The following is an 18,454-nucleotide window of genomic DNA, read 5'->3' as shown; positions in this document are numbered from 1 at the left end:
CAGTAATTAGGTGCTGACATATGTGCAGTTGTGGTATTAGAGGAAGAGGACCTTCACCCTAGTCCCAGTCACAAAAATCTATTCAGGATTCCCACTCTTCTGGTCAAGTCACTCAGATACGGCCTGGAGGGTAAGATGCTGTAATATACCAGCTTGGACCACTGGACTTGGTGGCACAGGGTACGATACTGGCTCCACTCATGCCAGGGATGACCCGGTAGCTTTTGTTTTTGGAGGAGGATGTTGTTCCAAATTAAGAAAGAAGCTATTCTAGATGTATACTATGGGATTTTAGTCTGTAAAATGTGAATGAAGCACTGGTTTTTCTATATTTTTGGTGAAAATTATTGATAAATTGAAAACTACCAAATCTATATCTTCAATCTTGATGCTTCACTGAAGTTCCAGGTTCTCTATTGCATTTAATTGAATAATAGACAGTGTAATAGTTAATTTTTAAATTTAACTATTTTATTTATTCTTTGACGATTTCATAAATGTAGACAATGTATCTTGATCCTATCCACCCCAACTCTCCCTCCCACTCCCTGTGTACAACGAACATGCATTTTAAGTCTTGTATCTTCTTGTTAACATAGGAACACCTACACTTGGCTATCGGGAGACCTTGGGTCCATGAACAAGCGGGTCAACAACTCACCCCCCTCCCAACTTCATGTGTGATAGTTAATTTTATGCATCAGCTTGACCAGGATATCCAGACACCTGGAAAAACATTATTTCTGGGTGTGTATGTGGGAGTGTTTCTGGGGTACATTAACATTTGAATCAGTAGAGCAAGTAAAGATATCTGTCCTCATTAATACAGGTGGGCATCATCCAATCCACTGAAGAGAGAATGAAAAAGTGGAGGAAGGGAAAATTCACCCTTCTTGAGCTGGGACCCATTTTTCTCCTGGTCTCAGGCATTGGCATTTCTAGTTCTCAGGACTTTAGACTCTGATATATAAACAAGTGCCATGCTTTATTCCCCTGGATTTTCAGGCCTTTTTGACTCAAGATTGAATTATACCACTAGCTTTCCTGGTTCTCTAGCTTACAGATGGCATACCTTGGGACTTCTTTTTTAATTAATTAATTAATTAATAATTAATTTTTGTTCTTTTTGAGACAGGGTCTCCCTGTAGCCCCAGCTGGCCTGGAACTATGTAGACCAGGGTGGCCTTGAACTCACAGAGATCCGCCTGCCTCTGCCTCCCGAGTGCTGGGATTAAAGGTGTGCGCCACCATGCCCAGCTAATTTATTTATTTTTATTGTACATGTGGAGGCCAGAAGAGGACATCAGATCCCCTGGAACTAGAGTTATGGATAGTTGTGAGCTGCCATGTGGGTGCTAGGAACTGTACTCTGGACCTCCACAAGAACAGCAAGTGCCCTTAACCACTGAGCCATCTCTCCAGCCCCTCTTGGGACTTCTTGGCTTTCATAATTGCATGAACCAATTTCCATAATAAATCCCTTCTTGTACATTTATGTGCCTATTACTGGTTTTTCTGATTAGCTAAATATTTCAGCAGCATCTTACATTCAATAGACCAAAACTGGACCATGATTTTCTTTTTAAAACATGTTCCTTCTTTGTATCTCAATGAATGGCATCTCCATTCATCTAGCTGTCCGAAGCAGAGACATGACAATCAGTTTTAGCTTCTCCTCCATCCCTAGATTTCCCTCATTGAAATAATTGCTTGAGCTGTTGATTCCAATTACTTTCTGTCATGTTTCTAATTTTCTCATTTCCCATGTCATCTTTGTTCCGGCTTTTATTTCTCTTAGATTAGTTGCACAACTCCATACTGCTGCTAGAGAAATGCATCTGCAATATAAATTTCTTCTCCAATTAAAACTCTTCAGTGGTCTCCCATCCTCTCTTCCTTTCTTTCCTCCCTCCCTCCCTCTCTCCTTCCATCTTTCCTTCCTTTATAAAATATGAATGTCAAAAAACCCTTTATTTGACCTAAAGATCCTTCATTATTGCGCGCTGGTTCATCTCTTGTGCCTCTTCTCTTTCCTTTTCCTTTTGGAGCTCCATGTTCTGCCTGTACTGAACTATGTGGAGTCCTCGTGAAAACAGCATGCTGTCTCTTATCTCTAAACTTTAAAGTGGGCCTATAGGTTACTCTTCATTATATAATTAATTAACTAATAAATAATGGTATGTGGGCCATAGTGGATGCTCACTATTGAGAACGCTTATTATTATTTTCCATTTTGTTGGTAAACTGATAACCTATTATTATATTGATTTGGTCCAACCGAAGGCTAGAATCCTCATCTACTGAAATATTTACTCTCAAACTCAAGTCATCCTGGGCAGACAATGAATTATTGGGATTTTAAACCTTACAGCTTTGCTGTTAAGGAACACTCTATAAGGTTTGAGATAATTTTTGTCATTAAAAAGTTGATTTTAAAGAAATTTGATCATCTTATCATGTTCAGTTTCTATTCTTCATAATGAAATGGATAACCAATAAGATCTAAAAGTTTAAAAAAGAATGTAATAGGTGTTTTATTTATTTTTTTTTACTTATTTATTTATTTATTTATTTTTTTTGAGACAGTGTCTTCCTGTAGCCCCAGCTAGTCTGGAACTCAATGCAGACCAGGCTGACTTTGATATCATAGAGCTTTGCCTGTCTCTGCCTCCCTAGTGCTGGAATGGGCTTAAGGTGTGCAGCACCTGGCAGATTCAGCTATTTATTGAACATGTCTAGCAAGAGGTTTAGTCAAAAAGAATAAAGCCCATCTCATCGTCAGACTCCTCAGATTCTTCTTTCTTTGCTTCTACTTTATCTCCTTAGCTGGGTAGCACAGTGGAGGGGGAAGGACCGTGTACTGGAGGGACACCAGATGCTGGAGCAGGTCCACTAGCTCCTGTGCTACAGATGAGACTTCCAATCGCTGACTTTGGTTAGGGCCTTTACAAATGAACCAGACCAAAAAGATTCAGTATTGATACCAGAGGCTTTAATGAGGGCATGATCTTATCCTCTGTGATGGTCACGTCAACATTGTGCAGGATGAAGGCAGAGTAGATGCAGGTGAGCTTGGAGGTGGAAGTTATGGTGCAGACTATGGGCCAGAGTGGCTGTCACTTGATGAAGTGAGGCCCTTATCCCAGCATGGCCTTACTTCCTCAGAAGGGCCCAGGACTTGGTGGTAGCTGAGAAAAGGGCCTTTTTTTTTAAATTAGTTTTTGACAATATCTCTAAAAGAATTGTTTTTAAGACCCAAGTATAATTATTTTTAGGGTATGAATGTATATTATTTTTAAAAGGCAACATTTAGAAAGTTATAAAAATACTTCTACAATTTAAAGCTCATTGCTGAACAAAACTTTGTTCTTTGAAAGAAGCATCATAAGCACTTATTCCTGTAAGATGGAAAGATGAAGCACTCCATTTTCACATCTAAATTTATTTTGTATTTGAGGTTGGCAAAGTAGTGAGATAAATCCCCACAAGGTTCAATTATAGCAAACTCTTGGACAGATGCTTATCTCTAATTAATAGTGTTTTCATCCATACTAATTATGTGGTTGTATGACATAGCCTAGCAAATCATGTCATGCTCTGGTAAAACCAAACTGATTTAATACAATGATTTCCCCAATGAATTTGGGGATAGTCCCAGGGATAGAATCCAGAGACTTAGCTGATATTATTTGGGAAAATGGTTTTTACGGTCAATCCAGGAACATGTCATCAGATTTCTTGTATAGATTTGTTTCTGGGAGATGGAAACTGATCCACTTCTGTGATTAACCTTTGGCTGTAAAAGTTCTTGCAATTCTGTGTCTGTTTATGGACACAAGGAAATGGTGAGGTGTCAGAGTCTCTGCAGTTGTTCAGATCACCTCTTCCAGACCAACACAGATGCAACTAAGTTTGCATTTTATGCTTGTTCATTTTTTTCCCCAAGTTTCTGTTTTACTGTATTACTAGCAGAAGCAGTGACAAATTCCCATTTGTTCCCATGACTTTAGCAGGCATCATGAGAGCCCTGAACACCGAGCTCTGCTGTGACCACAGTCCTGTGGCTGTCCCAGCTCGCCCTGTGTTGTTGCAGCAGTAGCTGCAGTACTGGGTGTTAGTGAGAACCCTGCCAGAGGAGAACCTGTGGGTGAAGGGACCTCACTAAAAACTTCTGTCATTTCCTCCTGATTCGCTCAGTCAATGTGAGTTCAAGGAAAAGAATGTTAAGGCCCTGTTTTTTCCTACTCTAGACCTGTGATATTAATCAGCTTTAACTCTTAACCTATGAGCTAACCGTGAGCTTTAAGTCTCAACCAGTCATTGTGTTCTAGTTTGCTTTCAATTGCTGTGATAAAACACTGACCACAACCAACTGCAGGAGGAAAGGTTTTATTTTAGCTTATGACTAATTACGACTTCCAGGTCATAGTCCATTGCTGAGGGCAGTCAGGCGGGAACTCGAGGTAGGAACCTGGAGGCAGGAACTGAAGCAGAACCCATGGAGGAATGCTGCTTTCTGGCTTGCTCAGTTATCTTTCTTATGCAGCCCAGGCCCACCTGCCTAGGGATGGCAAACATCCCCCACATCTCATCTCAGCAATGAGGTGGGCCTTCACATCAATTAGCAATTAAGAAAATGCTTCACAAACATGGCCACACAGGCCAGTCTGATGGAGGGAATTCCTTAATTGAATTTCCCCCTTCTCAAGTGTCTCTAGTTTGTGTCAAGTTGGCAAAAACCACCCAGTACACATTGCTTTCCCAGACCTACCAGTCTGTTCAACTACTAAGGGGAAAACACTTCTTTGCCATAACTTTACTTTTATGTTACCCCTTATTTGTAGGTCCCAAATTATAGATATTAAAGTGAAATTTAAAATTTATTTTGGGCCAGCTCAGCTGGTAAAAGTTCTTGCTGCCAAACCTAAAGACCTGAATTTGCTAACTGGGACCCTCATAGTAGGAGAATCTGACTTCTGCATGTTGTCCTCTGACATTCACGCATACCTTGTCACACATGGGCATTCACCCCCACACCCCCACAAAATAAATAAGTAAATAAATAAATAAATGTAAAAAATTTAGAGTTTATTTATTTCAGTATTTTATAGCCAAGCCATGAAAAGGTGTTTTGTTTACTAGTGGGTAGTAAGATGAAGTCTAATTTAATTTTCATTTTCATGCTATATTTTGGGGACTTAATGTGAGAAATTAGGTGATCATGAATGGAAAGTAATTGTGCGACCACATATGTCAGATTTATTTTAAATATTTTATTTTTATTTTATGTGTATGAGTGTATTGCTTGCATGTATGTAGTACACCTGTGTCATGCAGTGCCCATAGAGGTCAGAAGAGAGCATTGGATCCTCTGGAACTGGAGTTTCAGACAGTTGTTAGCCACTATGTGGGTGCTGGGAACGGAACCTGGGTCTTCTGCAAGAGCAACCAGTGGTCTTAACTGCTGAGCCATCCCTTCAGCCCTCAGATTTATTTGAAAAGAATTGTGGAGTGAAACACCCTGGCAGTTGTACTGGTGCATTAATCAATACTTGTCAAGAAGTGTTCTCTAGGGATTTTTTTCTCTCACCTCTGGTATTGGAGATCAAACCCAGGGCTTTCACATGCTAGGGAAACACTCTACCACTGAGTTACATCTACAGTAGCTCTTGCTTTTCTGAGACAGGATCTAGCTTATACAGCTCAAGCTGGTAGTGAACTGTCTCCACCTCCTGAGTCCTGAGATTACAGGTGTGGACAATCATACCGGGCACTGTAGTTTTGAATTCCCCTTTGTCCATAATAGAATCTTCCTAGGTTCTTCAATGTAAACTACACTAACAGCAAATTCAATTCAGAAATCCGTTTTAGAATAGCCTTTGGATGCTTTTAATGGTGGGCTCATTTAATTGTTAGAAATTTCCTATGATCAAAGATACTTTTTCTTTTTTGTGGTGCTGGAGATTGAACCCAAGGCCACACAAATGGTAATCACATATTCTAACATTGAGCTTTATCTCCAGCCTCTAGAGACACCTTTATAGAAATAAAATTTTCCTCTTTGTTGACTGAATTAACAAATGAAGACTTCTAAGGAAGACTAAACCCATCCTCCACCAAATTCTGTGGCATGGTCAGGGACTGGATTTCTCTTGGCTGTCAGAGGATTTATAGTCCCTTAAGGAATCTCTTGAATTTGGCAAGTGCTTCCTGTTCGCTGAATGACACATTCCTCTGGCAGTGGGTAGGTGGAGTGGGAGTATTCCTGTACAGTTTGCTCAGCTTGGACGTTGCCAGGAAGCCTAAAGTCTTTGCTTTTGAAAGCACATAGGCCAGTTCTGCAAACCCCAGAGGATTGAAGGAGAAAGTCACGCCAACCCCAGAGGAAAAGCAGGGATTTTAAGGAGGACAGAACCTTCCCTTTCCTCTTTAGCCTTTTATCTATTTCCAGACCATAAATATTTCCTCCATCTTGGATTGCCTCACTATACCAACATGCCGATGCATACAGATTTTGGCTGAAGCCGACTGATTAAACCTGAAGAAGCCCCAAGGGGGAAATACAGTCTTGAGTCTCCCTCTGGTGGATATTTGTGGTACATACACCAACTCTATCAAAATGGGAGGAAAGAAGAGAAATACAAGAACAAAGAATATATAATATACTTAGTAAAACATATTTCAAGACACAAAAACTGTGCATTAGTGTTCTACACATACTAATTAAAACTGAGGTACATATTCACCTCTATAATCTTATTTTATTTTAAAGAATTTACTGTCACTTTGAAATTTTAAATAAATAGTTCTTTGGCACAAAGCAGCCTAGAAGTCTCCTCTTCAGCTGAAGAAAGAAAGAAATTGTCTTTCTCTATTTCCATTGTAACCAAGAAGACCAGAGGATGGACTATGTAAATTTTGTCATTTCTAACGAATTCCTTGGCAATATTGTACTGGGAACTTCCCCTTCATAGAGAGCCTTAACCCAGGGGAGGGTTAGTTTCGGCTCTAGTACATATGTTGGCCGCTCTTGTTGGGACAGCTTCCAGGGAACACACTCCAGCAGCCTCCTTTGGGGTGCTATGCCTGAGGTTGTGCTCAGCTCTTTGGAGACTTCTTGCACTTAGAAACCCAGTGGATAGCCCTCTGAATCGCTCCCTTCAAAAGTGGGAGTGAATGTGTTTAACAGGAGTTTTCTGGTGGAGTCTTTAATGGATACACTCATATCATCTGCAAATAAGGATACTTTGACCTCTTCATTTTCAGTGTGTACCCTCTTTATTTCCTTCACTTGTCTTACTGTTCTAGCTAAAGCTTCAAGCACTATATTGAACAGGAATGGAGAGAATGGACATAGTTTTCTTTAAGGGTTTGGTGCTGGATAGGATGACCAGGCTCCAGGAGATGGGTCCACACTCAAGAGCATCTGGAGACACAAATTAGACTCAATTGACCTTAAAAACATAATAATAGAGGACATGAAGTTGAGGGGTGTGGTACCAATGTGGGCATGGAGATAAGGAAGGGGATCTGAATATGACCAAAATACATTGCATGAAAATTTTCAAAGAATCAATATTTTTTTAAGTGGAAGAAAAGAACTCCCCTGCCTCCTGCAGAGCTCCCTATGCGGTGACTTCTGTCTGTACCTACTCTTCTCTTTCCTCAGGCTCAGGCCCTACTCTGGAGGCCAAACTGGAGAAGAAGGTGTACTTCTCCCCCTGTGATTCTTCCCATGACTAGAGGTGGATCCTGGCATTGTCTCCATGTTGTTTGTTGTTTTGACATTTTTAAGGTTAACGGTCATTCTATTACTTAAAAAAATTTTCTCTTAAATAGGCCATCTCTGTAGCCCAATTATGAATAGCAATGATAAGACATGTAGTACAGTTAGGTTTTTTTTAAAAAATGCCCTTTTTTTGACCTTAGCTCTCTGAATTGAATCTGGTATCATTTTCTTTTTGGGGGAGAGTTTCGTCTCTAGGGGTTTTAACACATATATAAATTATTTTAACGTTTCTCACCATCAGGATACATAACAGTTTTGTCAATATATACACTACTTCATGCTGTCCCTTTGTTGTCATAACTTTATCTGCTCTATCCTTTGGCAACCACTGTAGTTGTCCATATAGTTTTACCTTTCCCGCAATAGCATATAAATTGAAACACATAGTATGCTACATTTTGACACTGGCTTCTTTCAGTCAACGTGATGTCTTTGATATTTGCTGACGTTTTTTCATCTGTACTGAATGTTTGTGCTGGGCCCCAAATTGACATATTAAAGCCCCAACTCCCCATATGATAGCATTGGGAGGTAGGGCCTTTCAGAAGTAATTAAGTTTGGGTTAGGTCATGAGTGCGGAGTCTGTATGATGGGATTAGTGTCATTATCTTAAGAGAAAGAGAGCAGAGCTTCCTCCTTCCTTGTAAGGATACAATGAGAAGCTGCTAATTCAAAGGCAACTTGGTCTCGGACTTTCCAGCCTGTAGAAATGTGAGAAAAAAATGTCCATCACTGAAGTCATCCTGCCACTGGTATTTTGTTGTATATGGAGCCTGGGCTGAATGAGATATCAGCAGTTGGTTCCTTCTTGTTGCTGAATAATGTTCCATTGATAGATGAGTCATAGTTTATTCACCCACTGAAATACAGTTGAATTATTTCTAGATTTGGTGATGATAAATGGAGTTGCTAAAATACGTAGTTTAAAATTTTCGTTTCTGTAGTATAAATTGGCATTGCTAAGTTATATGACAATTGCTTGTTTAATTTCATCAGAAAGTATCAAATTGTTTATCAGAGTAGCTACAATCACTTTGAATTTCATCTGTAACACATGAGAAGTCTAGTTCTTCTACCCAGTACTTGATATTCTTATATCTTTAAATTTATTTATTTATTTTTATTATTAGTGTGTGTGTGTGTGTGTGTATGTACATGACATGTGTGCCTGTGTGCATGCATGTCATAGTGCATGTGCGGAAGTCAGGACAATTTCTTTCCACCTTTATGTGGGTTCTAGGGATTGAACTCAGGTTGCCAGGCTTACACAACAAGCACCTCTACTGACTAAGCCATCTTTCTAGTCCATTTAAAAATTTTATTTTAATGATTATAAAAATTTAAAAATTTTATTTCAATGATTCTAACAGGTTAGAATATGGTGATGCATCATTCTGGATTTAATTCACATTTCCCTGATGGCCGAAGGTGTTGAGCATTCTGCTAAGCTTTGAGAGTCATTTATACTGGATGTTAGTCCTTTAATGGAAAGTGATTTATTAATATTTCTATCCCTTTTTAGCTTGTCCTTTGAATCTCTTATCAGTGGTTTTCGTAGAGGAAATATTTTTCTTCCTATGTTTGAAAATGTATTGTAGCATGGATGAATATAAAATCATAAACTTATTATTCTAACCATTTAAGTGCACATTTTGGTGGAATTAATTACTTGTGTAGTATTGAGGGCAATCATCATTATTTTAAAAAATATTTTCATTACCTTAAACAGAAATTCAATACCTAGTAAACAATAACTCTCCATTCCCTCCTTTGACCAGGCTGGCCTCTATCTCACAGAGATCTACCTGCCTCTGCCTCCCAAGTGCTGAGATTAAAGTCTAAATATGAACCTGGTTTTTGTTTCCCATACACCTTACAAATATACATGGCCTGAAGTAATTTTTTTTGGTCTTTTTGTGACAGGGTCTCCCTCTAGCCCCAGCTGGCCTGGAACTCACTATGTGGATCAGGCTGGCCTCAGTCTCACAGAGATCCACCTGCCTCTGTCTTCCAAGTGCTGGGATTAAAGGTGTGCACCACCACACCCAACTCCCAGTAAACTTCTACTTCTGTTTATGAGTTTGTCTGTCTTGTCTTTGAGTGAGGTCATACAACATTGTGCTGACTTATTTCACTAATCACAGTGTCTTCAAGGTTCATTCACAGTGTAGCATCTATCAGAATTTCATTCATTTTAAAATTCAAATAATATTTCATTGTATGTGTATGCCACATTTTGTCCATTCACTTTTGATGGCCACTTGGGCTGTTTTACATTTTTATTGTGAATAATGCTTCTGTGAATATTGGTGTGCAGTATTGGGTTGAGTTCCCACTTCAGATCTTTTGTCTAAACATGTAGGAGTGGACTTCTGGGTCATATAACAATTCTATATTTGCCTATTTGAGGGACCTCAGAGGGAGGGTTTTTCATTTTGATGAGGCATGCTTTGTTAATTTTTAAAATTAATTTGCTTTCAGTGTGCTGTTTAAGAATTTTTTGCCTAAATCCAGGTCAAGTATATTTTCTTATGAGTTTTCTTTTAGAAGTTTGTGGCTTTCTGTTTTACATTTAGATTATTCATTTTATTTTTGTGTAAAGTGTAAGGTTTAAACTGGGGTTATTATTTTTTGCGTAAGTACGTTTATGTGTTCTACTACCATTTTCCCCCCTTGAATGTCTTTATACGCTTTTCAATATCAAGAAGTCATTATTTATGTGCTTCTTTATTTTTCCATTGTTTTCTGATTGTGTCCCTTCTCTGACAACACACTGCTCCGGTTATTGTATGTTTATAGTAATGTGCGAATCAATGTGAATTCTTTAACTTGGTTCCATTTCACAATTTTGACTGTTATAGTTTCTTTTTCTCTCCATATAAATTAAGACATCAGTTTGTATATACAAAAACTTTTGCTGGAATTTTAATTAGACTTATGTTAAATCCATAGATCAATTTGGGGAAGAATTGGCATTTTGGGTATATCAAATCTTCTAATTTGTGAACATGGTATGTATTTTCATTCATGATTTTTAACATACAGAACCTGTATACTTTTGTTACATTTATATCTGAGTGTTTGGGGTGATAGTCTAAGCAATATTGTTTTTAATTTTTACTTTTTAATTGTTTACTTCAGTGTTTAGAAATATGATTGACTTTTGGCGAGCCAGCCTTGTGTCTGAAAAACTGGATGTTGGGACTTATAAGAAGTTGTTGGATTGACTATCTATCTTGACAATATCCTAGCTATAAGGAATATCTGTCAGGTAAGGGGTGTGTGTGGCAGTTCCTGGAAGCTGTGGGAGAGAGCAGTGGGTCAGTGTAGAATAGGGAGTGTGGGACAGTGTGATGGATAGGAGCTCACACACATGCCCCATAAGAGGTTGAATTTAGTTGCCTGCAAAGTGGAGGCATTAAGAGAAGTCTTGGGATGCATAGTGAGATCCTATCTCAAATCAAAAGTAACAACAAAAAAGAACAAAAGAAGATGAAGAGGAGGAGGAGAGCAGAGACATGTTGAGGAAGCTGTCACAGTGACTAGTTAAGGAAAGATGCTTATCCCATTCCTTCCTCTTTCTGGCCCAGTACATTGACAGGGCCTTGAAGAGGATCAAGATTTAAATCAGAGGATGGGAATGGATTTCTACATTGGCTTATTCTGAGTTTTGAAAACCAAATGTCAAGTAGAAAGTCACTGTTAGTTAAGACAGACTCATCAGAACTTTGGTGAAAAGATAAAAGCCCTTTCAATCTATTCAAGAATGGGCAGAAATGACTTAGAACGCTTATGCTTCAGACTCAGCACAGATGTCATGTTTATCCTCTTCACTAGGTTAGGTGTTCCCATGACCTCTTATGGCCATGCATTTACCCTTGTTTTATCAATTATAATAAAGCATCTAACTCTTGATTTATTCTGTATATGGTTGGGTGGCAACTATTTGAGGGCAAGGACTCTATTTCCTTAACCAGTCTTTACATCTCACCTTACCTACTAAACATCCATTAGGATTTACAGGATTAGGATTACAGTAAAAAATATGCATAGAAACCGGGTGTGGTGGCGCACACCTTTAATCCAAGCACTCAGGAGGCAGAGGCAGGAGGAGCTCTGTGAGTTCAAAGCCAGCCTGGTCTACATAGTGAGTTCCAGGCCAGCTGGGGCTACTGGGAGACCCTGTCTCAAAAAAAAAAAAAAAAAGACAAAAAATGCATAGGAATTTTCTTACTACAGACTGTTCCATTATCTCTAAAAGTACAAAATTATCCATAAGCAAGCTTTTTAATTGAAAGAAATATGGAGTACTTTTTTCAGTGCTGCATAGTGTATAACACACACACACACACACACACACACACACACACACTACAATAGATTACAGAACTGACTAAAGATGCAATGGATTATCCAGGGGGGTAATGAGTTTCCTATTATGGGTGCTGCTGCTGGTGGTGGTGAAAGGAATGAGATGAGAGGATGCATGATATTCATTTCTAAACTGAATGCTGGCTTGATTTGGACACTTATAGTGCTTCAAGTTAATAAAGGTCTTAAAAGCCTAACTAGGTCTTAAAAGTTCAACCCTCAGATTTTAGTGTTTATTATATTTGTAAATAAATAATTGAACTTAGTACAACATTGAACTCCTGAGTTAGTGCTGAGGTTTTCTCAGGCTTGTCTTACATATTACCAAAGGCAGAATTTGTGTGTGTTTGTGTGTGTGTGTGTGTGTGTGTGTGTGTGTATGTGTGCTTGCATGTGTATGTACTCACTTGTGAGGGTGCATTTGGAGGCAAGAGACTGATATCAGATGTCTTCCTTGATCCTTCTCCACCTTATTTTTGAGACAGGATCTCTCACTGAACCCAGAGCTTGCCATTTCAACTAGGCTGACTGCCTGGATTTTACATGGGTGCTGAAGCTCTGAATTCAGGTTCTCATGCTTACACAATAAATACTTTGTCAACTGATCCATCTCTTGAGCCCCAAAGACAGAATTTTAACAAGCTAGAAATACCCATTTATGTAAATATATTAAAGTTCTGGGGATGTAGCTCAGTGGTAGAGTGCTAGTCTAGCATGCACAAGGGTCTGGATTTGGTCCCCAGTGAAACACACTTACACACAGATACAAAGAAAAAATGTATTAATGTAATTGGTTCATTTATAATAATCTAGACAATATATTTTATCAATTTCAATGTGATGATTCCTTATAAGTAGTAATTTACCATTGTAACAGAGATGTGAGCCTAAATCAATCCGATAGAGAAAATGAAGACTTAAAATGTTAGAGACCAATATTAGGGAAACTAACTAGAGCACTTTTAAAGTGATCTTATTAAAAGGCAGGTTCTGCTTCTAAGGGTCTGAGATGAGGCATAAGATTATGTCCATCTACATTCCCCCATTTCCCCAGCTCTATGCTGGGTTTTTGTCTGGTTTGAGTTTGAATAGGTCTTTTTCATGTTGTCACCATGACTCCAATATACAGCCAGAACTGAGAATCACTGCAGGATCAGAAAAGAAAATGAATGGGCTAAGCAGAAACTGACAGATGCTCAGAAAAGAATTACTAATACAGTGAAGAAATAGATGGCTTCTTTAAATTAAAGGCAAGACTATATTTACCTGCTTTTAATACTGGCGTTCAACAGATGTGGTTTGCAAATAAATTTCACTTATGGTAAACCTTTCCTTTGTGATTGAGGAAATAACTATCCCTATTTCCCCAACACATCTTCACTCACAGACACTGGTGGGAGAATGCAATGTTAATTCGTGGAATTAGTATAAAAGGGTCTTAGGAGACCATAGAGAGAGGACTTGCTGGCAGTGTTCTAGGCTGGCAGAGGCCTTCCTGATTGCTAATCAACTGGCTTTCTGAAATCATCAAGCTGGACAATTAAGACAGCTCTCTTAACTTGGAAATTCTAGAAAGGTGTGGATATCAACGTGGGAAAGTATTTAATGTTTTTTATTTTTACTTCCTCAAACCAATTTTTGTAAAGCAGAGAGAATCTGTATCACATCTGATTGGCATGTCAAACTTTGTCTAAATTCAAACAAGCACACCCTTGTGAGGTATACACTTTTTCTTTAGTAATTTACTGCTTCCTCCTCCTGAAAATCTAGTAAACCAAGTAACAATGGAGTTGGGGGAAAAAGGAATTGTTCTCATCTTTAAAATAAGAAACACCACACTTTGGCATAAAGCAGCACTGACTTGCTACTGTAAACATCAGCAATCCTGTCACAGACAGCTGTGTGCTGATGGTGCCCCCACCCCGGGAAATGTGTATACAGTTCAGACATACACATTGGACCCAGGCAGCAACAATGGAGAATGGGACCTGGAGGTCTTTTCCCAGGTTTTATCTTTAGCAGGCATCAATATCCAATGTAGTAAGTCAGCTACTAAGTTCTCCCAGAAAGAATCTGGCTTCCTCTGTTTGTATGAAGTTTCCTCCAAGTGTGTGGCTGGAGAGACCCAAGTCCACAAAGAACAACAGTATACAGCTGGATTAATGTCACCTGTCTTTCCTTGTCTGCTCTGCTCCTGAGGGATAATACACTTTAAGCAAGACAAAATAACTCCAAACAACTTGAGATTCATAGATTTTTTAAGTCCCAAAGATCTTTTTTCACTAAAATGTGCACTTATATATTATTAAAAAACAGACAGAAAAAGGATATAAGCTTTGCTGATGCTTTCAAAGCTGAGTTGAATATACCACCATGAAAAAATTATTTTGGAAATGTTTATGAATATGTTTTAAGATATATAAATGGCATTATTATCTTGGAGACTGAATATAGACATTTAGCTTTCTGAACTGAAAAAGTTAGACAACAGCTTGAGATTAAGAATCTTTTTGTGAATATAGTACTGCAGTATTATGAAAACTTAATAAAAAGGTGAAACAGATTGACAGATGATTGAGGAAGAAGGCATGTTAAATATTATAGTCCAGTTGTTCTCTACCAGAATTTCTGGTTAAGGCAGATTTCTAGGCTTTAATTCCAAAGTTTGTAATTTAGTAGTCTTGGATAGGATCTGAGAGTTTACTTTTTCAATGATTTTTTAAAAAGAATATATATATCACGTAAGTGCACCCATGTCATGCAATGCCCGCAGAGGTCAGAAGAGGCTGTTGGATCCCCTGGGACTGGAGTTACAGACAGTTGTTAGCTGCCATATGGCTGCTGGGATTCAAACCCAGGTCTTCTGTAAGAACAACCAGTGTTCTTAACCACTGAGCCATCTCTCCAGCCCCTTAAAGAATATTTTAAATTTATTCTTTGACAATTTCATACATGTATGTGATGTATTTTTATCATATCCAGACTCCCCTCGGGATCTCCTCAATACTTTCATATTTTCATATCCCCCCTCCTCTTCCTCTTCCCCCTCTTCTTCTTCTTCATCATCATAATCATCATCATCATTATACCATCATCTTCCTCATAACTCACTGAGTCCAGTTAGTGACACCTATATAGGCATACATGTGGAGCCACCTACTATAGCATGGCCAACCTCTAAAGAAAAATGGCTCCTCCTTCCCCAGCAGTCATCAATTGCCAGTAGCATCTCAGCTAAGTGTAGAGCCACGTAGCCTCTTTCATCCATGCTAAACTGTAGACTGGCTTGATCTTGTATAGGGTTTTGTGCAGTTAACTATGGCTGTTGTGAATTCATGAGTGCAATAGCCATGTCATGTCCAGAAGAGAGCATTCCTTCCTCTCTTCAAGTTCTGATGTTCTTTTTTAGGCCCTCTTCCACAATGCTCCTTGAGCCTGGGGGGCTGACCACTCAATAGTCATTTATTCTCAGCACTTTGACCAGCTATGAGTCTTTAAACTGTCTGATCTCCACTGTAAAAGAAGTTTCTCTGACAAAGATCGAGAACATCACTAATGTATGGACATAAACACACATATTTAAAAGGCAGTTTGACAACATACTCATCCAGCAAAACAATAGAAGTAGGCCCCCACCTTGGGCTGATGCCTCAGCCATGGACTTTTGACCAGGTTCATAGTACCAGACACGAATTCCTTCCTGTAGAGGAGACCTCAACTTCAATCAGGAAGCAGTTGGATTTGAGTGTGGTGGCACATGCCTTTAATCCCAGCATTCAGGAGGCTGAGGCAGGCAGATGTCTGTGACATTGAGGCCAACCTGATCTACAAAGTAAGCTCCAGGCCAACTGGGACTACAAAGAGACCCTGTATCAAAAAAAAAAAAAGTATCTGGTCACTCCTGTAACAATCATGCCACTATTGTACCAACAGGATCATCTTGCACAGCAGATGGGTATTGTAGCTGGGTGACTCCTTTGATGACTTTTATCTCCCAGCATCCTGCATCATAGCTTTCAGCGTTATGAAAGGTAGCCAAGTAGGGAGGAAGTTTCCAGGTCACTTCTAGCTTGATTTCTCTATATCCCACAACCAAAGTGTGCTGTGTATTCGGCAATATGATCTTATCTAGTTATGGTGGGCAACTAAGACCAAAGGAAATATCCTGTGTTTTTTCTGGATTTCTGGGCCTTTCTGACCAATAACTCACAAAGAGGTAGCCCATTCCTGGCACTGAGATTTTCCTTTAATAACTCATATCTTCTGGGGAAAACATTGTTCCCTTCTGCAGGGTCCCTCCCTTCAAACTCCTCAAGAAACCTTGTATTTTAAAATTAGTTTAAAAGCAGTGGGTTCCATAAGACTTTTTTATATACCCGCAGTTTGGATTAACCACCACCACCTACTCTTCTCCCCTATCTCCCTACCACTATCCCTGCTTAAACCTTTAGCCACCAGTATTCCCACCCTCTCTCTTTAATAAAATTATGTGTGATATTGATGCTTATGGTTGAAGGAGAATACTTTGAGAATCTCTACTGTAGTCCTGTCTCACTTTACATTTGAGGTGATTGAGTCCTGAAGGAGTCAAGTGACTGACTGTTTTGTTAGGTCCTGTTTCTATCTAGGATGAACTCCTCTACTTGGAACACAAGCTATTACCTTCTATCAAGGCAATTGTTTTAATAAGTGTTGCATCTTCTGGTATCAACATCTCTTGATATAAGCTCCACAGGTAATTGTGTTATCCAGAATATAAATATGTTGTGATCGTGACCATCTGATGAAGACAGAAAGGCCTCACATCCCATTTCAGCCATGCCCTACAGAAAGACCTCCTCAAAATGTCAATAGTCATTATCTTTCTCCTCTCTTACCAGTCTCTTTCAAATCAGTCTAATTAGAATCTCAGTAAAATAATCTTATTAAAATAGTTCTCAAGATTACCAGTGGCCATTACACACAATGGTCAGTCTTCAGGTCTCTGTCACCAGGTCCAGAGTGGATTGTTCTCTCCAGAACACCCCCCTCTTTCCTGGACTTTGGGATACCTACTACTCTCTGTTTCCCATCTCCCTCACTTGCCACTTCTCAGTTGGTTCTTTCTTCTCTCCTTTACCTTTAAAGATTGGAGTTCTGCAGGCCCCATCCTTAGACCTCATCTTTATCCACACCACTCTCTACATTATCTTCTTTAGGATTATTGCCCACATACTGATAATTTACAAATCTGTATTTACATCCTGCATTAAAATCTTTTATTGAGCTTTCGTACATTTCATATAACAGTTCTTAATCAAATTTAGACTCCCTTCCCCCTGAATGTCTCCCCACCCCCACCCACATCGAACCTCATGTATCCTGCCATATATGTTAAGTTCTATTCAGTCAAGCATTTGTACCCAGATATCCTTTGGTGCAAGTTCATCCACTGGAGTCTAGTCATCCTATCTAGAAATCATAAGTAAGGTCTACTCTTTCTCATCTAGTACTAATCAGTCTCCAACAGTTCCCAGGCTAGGCTGGCCCACCTCCCATTTCCCCTGCTCCACTCTGGGTCCTTGTCTGAGTTAGCATGGGTCTTGTGCTTGACACCACCGTTGCTGAAAGTTCACATGTGCAAGGTTCCAGTGGCTGGAAAGCCTCTGTTACCCCATGTTCATGGACCAACCCTGGCTCTTACAACCTTTCTGCCTCCTCTTCCACAATGGCCCCTGAGCAGTGGGTAGGTGAGGTTTAATGTAGGAGTGCTATCCAGGGATATACACTCACAGCCTGCATTTTTTAATCCTAAAATCCAAATTCTTACGGATAGTCCTTATTTGGAACAGCAGTGTGAGACTGTAGAAATACTAAACCTGAAACTATACGAGTCTTCTTGGTAATCAATGAAAAAATAATGATTGGTTGGGACTCATTAAATTTGCCAAAATATTGGACTCTATTACTGTCTGTTATAAACGTAAAGGAAAGTTAAAAAAAACCCTAACTTTGATTTTATTAGTTTAGTACATTAGAAACATTTAGAATTAAAATAATTTTTTCTTTGTGAAACACTTAAGAATAGTTTGAGACAGCAGAAATAAGACAGCGATTAGAAGTTGCTTTCTTTTGAGCTAGTGAAGAAAATGAGTCAGGATAACAAAGAATAGACTGTATTCCAAAGAGAGAAGAAGATGAGTCAGGATAACAAAGAATAGACTGTATTCCAAAGAGAGAAAGAGCGTTGGAAATCGCAAAGACGGTGATAGGACAGGTGGTGGAAAGTACGAGAAACACAAAGGCAGCTCAGCA

General features: G+C 39.1%; 1 pseudogene; it reads right to left on the bottom strand.

Moving 5' to 3' along the window:
* Positions 1–2,747: 2,747 nt before the first annotated feature.
* LOC103729001 lies at positions 2,748–16,874 on the bottom strand (annotated as a pseudogene).
* Between the last annotated feature and the right edge of the window lie 1,580 nt (positions 16,875–18,454).

This window comes from Nannospalax galili, unplaced genomic scaffold (genome assembly GCF_000622305.1).
Source record: "Nannospalax galili isolate Female #2095 unplaced genomic scaffold, S.galili_v1.0 scaffold511, whole genome shotgun sequence".
NCBI classification, from domain to species: Eukaryota; Metazoa; Chordata; class Mammalia; order Rodentia; family Spalacidae; genus Nannospalax; species Nannospalax galili.
Note: the sequence above shows the minus strand (reverse complement) of the source record. Positions and strands in the feature narration are given on the sequence as shown.